This window comes from Buceros rhinoceros, unplaced genomic scaffold, assembly GCF_000710305.1.
Source record: "Buceros rhinoceros silvestris isolate BGI_N320 unplaced genomic scaffold, ASM71030v1 scaffold32240, whole genome shotgun sequence".
Classification (NCBI taxonomy): Eukaryota; Metazoa; Chordata; class Aves; order Bucerotiformes; family Bucerotidae; genus Buceros; species Buceros rhinoceros.
Window position 1 is genome coordinate 22,782 of NW_010390714.1, and position 5,822 is coordinate 28,603.

General features: G+C 52.3%; 1 protein-coding gene across 1 annotated transcript in view; it reads right to left on the reverse strand.

The window, feature by feature from the left end:
• Window positions 1-5,822, reverse strand: part of LOC104495799 (endothelin B receptor-like) — a 26,191-nt gene that overhangs the window by 15,241 nt on the left and 5,128 nt on the right. The gene's annotated exons all lie outside the window — the stretch shown is intronic.

The following is a 5,822-nucleotide window of genomic DNA, read 5'->3' on the forward strand; positions in this document are numbered from 1 at the left end:
TGCATGTGTGTATGTGACTTCCTGCTTGACATTTGATAAATTGGGGCTTGCAGTGAGCAGAAGCCTCTCGTCATCTTCAGATGCCTTAGGAGGCAGCCCTGGCTGCAAGCCCCGAGTGTTCAGGATAACTGTGCTCCTCGTGGGTGGAGGCAGCCATTGAGGAAGTCCTAGAAACTGTGGACAGCTCTGCACTCCAAAACTGTGGCTGAAACAGGTGTGATGGGAGGGTGTTGATCCCGCCCATGATGGAAAGGGGACTTGTTTTCTCCAGAAATCCAAAGGATTCTCTGGAGACAGAGGGGAAGCATCTGCCTGCCGTTAGACCAGCGTTCACGCCAGCTTAGCATTGCCAGTGGGAGGCAAAGGGCTGAGAAGTGCCCAGCCTTCGGTGCTGCCTTGCACCTCTGTAGGCAGGGGAGGAGGAAAGCTCAGGGTAGGAAATTCTGTGAGATGTGTCCTCTCTGTATCGCATCTGCTGGGGACTTTCTGTTAGAGGATTTGGGTTAACTTGAGTTTTCTGGTTTGTTGTTTCTCTCCTCTTGGTGTTTGTCAAAAGTGGAACCCTTTGTTGGATGTGTGCCAGGTCTGGTGTCAATGCTCCTCTCGTCCCCCTTGGGATTTGAATAGAAAAGGAGCGTGCATTTGGGTTTTTGTTTGTCTGAACGTTGTTTATTATCCCTGTATATTTTGAGGGATCTGCTTCCTTCCTTGCAATCCTTCAGATTGCAAGCCGGAAGATGTGAATGTTTTGACTTTTGGAACAATCTTCTTTGGGTGTTAAAAGTCAGATAAGTAAATCCTGGCACTGCTGGTACAGGCAGAGATCCATCACTTCATGTAAAACCCACAAAGAGTTGGGGGGGATCCCCAGACCCTCCGGTGATCTTGCCAGCCTGGGAGCTGGAGACTGGCTGATGAGCTGCTGCGAACCCTCGTTGTCCTTGGCAGGACAATGCCAGCAGAGGAGCAGAAGCTCAGTGGAAACTTTCCTGGACAATTTCCCAGTCTCTCCTACCTCTCATTTCCTCACTCTGCTTAACAAGCTTCCGGTGAAAGTTTGGACAAATGGGTTATTGCTCCTGAAATAGTTGAAGATAATTATATAAAGATTAATGGCCTCTTCTTGAAGAGCCACCAGTGTGGGCTTCATCTTCCTCAAGTACTGCTGACCTTTCCAGGAAATGGGAATAAGGAAACACGGTGGGAGATGGACTGGGTAAACAATGTGTAATTTAGACTCTTTAAAGTTATGGGGAAAGTCAGGCAGATGTAATTCCCCACATTCCCCCCGTAGCACCCCCCTCGCTGCAGCTTACAGACAAACAGTGTCAGTTGGCTCTTCACCAGCGATACAGACAGAAAGGGTAAAGGGCAAAAAGCCCCACAGCCAGCAGAAAATGTGCTGGGCAGAGGAAAACACAAGTGTGTCTCGCCTCCCCTAACATCTGATAGAGGAGCCTTTGCTCCTCTCGTCTGAGCTTTGGTTATCCCTGGGGAAAGCGAGTAAACTCCAAAGAGACAGCGAGAAACTCGAGGCCTTCTTCACTGTGGGCTTTGCTGGTAACTTTCAACAACGAGGTGGCCAGCTCAGGGGTGAGCCATGAATAACCAGAATTTGATGTAGGTGTTGTCCAACTTACAACTGGCACCTTCCAGCACGTGCTGGCTTCAAACTTGCCCTCAAACTGGATCTCTCTTCTAGCAGGTTCACGAATGTCGTTCAAAAAAAAAAAAAAACTGAGAGTCTCTTCCCTTGGAAGTCCCCACTACTGAAAGAAGTTCTGACCCCTCTAGGAGGTCTGCAGCGTGTGGCATCTCTGGCAGCGATGTGAAGAGGCTTCCTGGAACTTACTGCTCTGCCAGTTATGAAGCCACCCCAGAGGGGCAATTAGATTGGGGTGGAAAATGCATTAGGAGGTGATCGTGCCCTTGGGGTGTCTCTGGTAGATGAGGACAGCCTCAAAGGTAGGCAGCCCCACGCCACAGTGTGTGACAGTCTTCTCCAGAGCAGGCGCTGGGTATTTGAAATTAGCGTCCCCAAAACAGTTTGAGAAAGGTGAGAGTGGTCATGAACCTTCTTGTCTCTGTTAGTGGTTATCGTGCTGCTGCAAGGTGATCCTGACGGAGAAGGTGGAAAGGAGGACCTGAAATCCTGAAGAGAGAGGTGGGAAGAGCATTTAGTGCACATGCACAACGCTGGCTTTGTGGATCAACCGTCAGTTAAAAATCCATTCATCCCAGAAGTCAATCTGCCGTTCTAACACCCCGAGGTCATCCTCACGCAGACAGCAGTCCTCAGCTTTGTGCCACTAACCTCCAGGTCCCTTTGGTAACCCTGGCAGCTCTCCTCAGTGTCCCACTCATTATGTTTACGAGTTCTTACTCCACCCAAAATGGACAACTTTTCCTTGCTAGCTTCTCGCTGGAGGCAAGAGAAGTGCTGAGAGAAGCAACGCCAAACTCACCCCCAGAGTCTACGTGGAGTCAAGTGACACGGGTGCATGGAGGGGCTCGGAGGACATGTCATCCTGCTGGTGTGGAGCTGGAGTAACACTAATGGGAGAGGGGGAAAAAAACGCAAAAAAAAATGGAGTTGCCTTGTAAAACAAGGATGTCCTGGAGACAAAACCCAGTCACGTGTGTTAGGACTGACTGGTTTCATGTGAGGCTTCTCAATGGTGCCTCTGTGTGGAGGAGACACTGGCCCTCTGTGGAGGGCTGTGCGTCCCAGGAGAGCTGCTGGGTCACAAGCACCGCATGTGACTGGAGGCTGTTACCCCAGCGTGGGCCACCATGGCCAATCCATCTTGATGGTGAAGTTAAGGACAGGGGGGACATCCTGTCACAAGAAGCCTCTCCCTGCCCCATGAACTCCCACAAGCAGGAAAGTTAGAGAGGAAAAGGGCTTGTTTGTTTGTGTGTTTGGAAGGTTCCATGTTAAAAATGCTCCCAGTGTTCCCTCTTAGACTTTTAAAATGTTTTCTGGGGAGCTTTGTGGGCTCCTGCACGCAGGAGCTGTGCAGGGTGGTTCTTGCTGCTGTGGATTGATGAGGAGAAGACTTTTGTTGTCGACACTTCTCATCTGTCACCCACAGATCTCCTCTGGGATTTCAGATGGGGAAGCTGCTGTAGTTGGTTCCCTCTGTTTAGCAGTTAAACACATGACAATAGGAGGCTCCCTTATGCTGAGGGTGGCTGAACGCACCATGGACCCTGGAAGTACTCACTCTGGCAGCAGGTGAGACAGTCCTGTGTACTCTGAGAGCTTCTGGAGGGAAGGACATTGTCAGGGAGCTGGGATGCCGTGAGAGTCTCACCACCCATCTGTAAGTGTATCAAAGATGGGGGAAGGAAGGAGCACCCCAGAGAGCAGGTGACGTGCAGGTCAAGTGGAAGGAAGGTGTCTTGGTGCTGTGAGTAAGAACCTGCTTCCAGCCACCCAACATAGGACGGTGTCTTTGGAGGTCCCAGGGGGAGATGCTCTGCGTAAGACTGGGCAAAAGTCAACATCGGAGGAGCTGAATCCTGCAGCCGGGTGCTTGATCCCCACCCTCTGGGGGTTGGTAGACCTAAAGTGTCGTCCCAGCCATGGAGGTGGTGTTGGGACTGTCCGAGTGATCCTCCCCAGGTGGTGGGTTAGCCAAAACTGTTGTCTTGTGACCCCTGGCAAGTCCCTGCTATGTCCCGTAGACACACTTGTCACTGGCATCACCTGTTTGTAGGTGACTAAGCCCAGCTTGCTGATGAACCTACTGGAGCTCTGAGCCTACTGGAGCTGAACTGCCCTGAGGACACCCTGCAGACCCTTGAAGGCTGATTGACCAACAGCTGCTGGTGTGTGGAATAAGGTGGTGGGAAAAACCTTCCTCCCAACAGCCCACCTCCCCGCCCGGGTTCAGGGGACGCTGCCCCAGCTGCGCCTGGCGCAGGCAGTGCTGCAGGGAGAAGGGCTCTCGCTGGTGGAGGGCTGAGAGGACCCCCAGCACTTTCTGCTCCAGGAGGTGAAAGCAAGAGCAGAATAACGATCTGAAACCAACCCAGGAACGTCACTCACCCTCCTTGACTTTGAAGGGACAGTGGCACTGCTCGAAGGGTGAGCTGGGTCCCGCCTGTTTATTTTAAGCTGAAAGCCAAACCCATGGTGCTCGTCACTTAAAAGAGAGGTTTGTTTCTGTGTTCTGCTAATTAGCAGCCCATGAGAGGCACCCAGAACCTATCTCTGGGGGCCAGAGTGTTGCAAAAACACAGAAAGGTTAATTGAAGGCAATGGGAAAACAAGAATCCCAGCTCTAACCTTCTTGGTCTGCCCTTGTTATGCTAACAGCATGGTGCAGGCAGATTTAATGACTCCTCATTACCCTGCTACCTAATTAACCTTCTGCCCTGGAACAGAGTCTGGAAAAGAACCTCCCTGCCCAGAAAGCCCCTCTGCCAGCAGCCCCCAGGGTTAAGGGGGACATTTCCAGCATTGCCAGGCTCAAACCCCTGCGTGGCTTCCGAAGGAGAGAAGAGTGGCAGTTGGTGTCTCTCTGTGCTGGGATGGCTTTGGGACAGCTGGTGGTGTTGGCTGGAGTATGGTCTCTCTGTCTGTCATCCCTGATGCCAAGATGGGAGCAGGGTGGCTCCCAGAGAGAGAGCTGGCCTCAGGCTGCCACTGGAACAGGCGGAACTGCAATTCCTCATGGAAACGATGTTCCTGCCAGAGGTAAGGGATGGGCGAGGGTCAGAGACGGGCTGAGAGGAGCAGAAACCTGGAGAGTGCACTCAACAGTCATGGGGAGAAGGAGCAGGGACAGTGTCAGCTCTTGCTGGCAATGACCATCTCTGCTGGCAGTGGTGGCAATCCTGGGATTGACCTGGAAGGTAATGGGCAGCTGCCAGTTGTCCCAGTTAACAGAGGAACAACTGTTACCTGTTGCTTTTGTTTCCCTTCTGACCTCGAACGTCACTTGTGGGTGGAATCAAGAGCTGTCTCCCCTCATTTCACATCCTGCTGCTGGGTGTTGGATTTGTTGGGTCCAGCTCATGCCTTAGGGATCAAACCTAAAGGCACAACAGTTTGGGGTATAGTTAAGCTGATTTGCCTGTCAGTCAGGTCCTCAGGCACTAGCAGGTAGCTTCCAGTGCGGAATCGGAAATTCATGGGGCGTTAATACAACCTCCAGCTGCTCGCACTGTGTGGGGCCAGGGAGGAGATCCAGCTTCAGTGGGACGTGGTTGTTCCATGGGGCGATTTCCACACTGCACCCAGAAAGGTCTCTGGTGTCTCTATTCCTGTGACAGTTGAGGTGATGATGACCCAGCACAGGCTGCCTGGGCACTGAAAACTGGGCGAGGTGCAGAGATCCACACTGCCAACAGAGCTGTTGGAGCTGCCATTGTTGGTGGGGCCTGGCCCTGCCCCAGGGGGGTGAAGGTCATGCCACCTGTGAGAAAGCTGAGCCACCAAACATGAGACCTGTCAGTGTCTTTTTGGCTCTGGTTACAAGAGTTACAGGTTTTCTTCTTGATTTCCCAGCCTGGGACCAGTCCATGTGTGCTGAGCATGGACAGAGCGTATGATGCTGACCACAGTCTCCAGCAGGACTGTTTGAACACCCTGGGTCACATCAGCTCTCCTCCTAGGAGCAGCTGAGCAACCATGAAAGGGTTGGGGCAAAATATGGGCCCTGGAGAGTGAAGCATCACAGTGGGCCACAGCCACGTGGTGGGAGAAATATGCAGAAGCCAAAATTCAAGTGAGATAATGTCACCCCAAGCCCTCCTGGAGAGTTCAACGGTCTGCAAGGCTTATCTCAGCTTCAGTGGCAGCCCATGAGCTG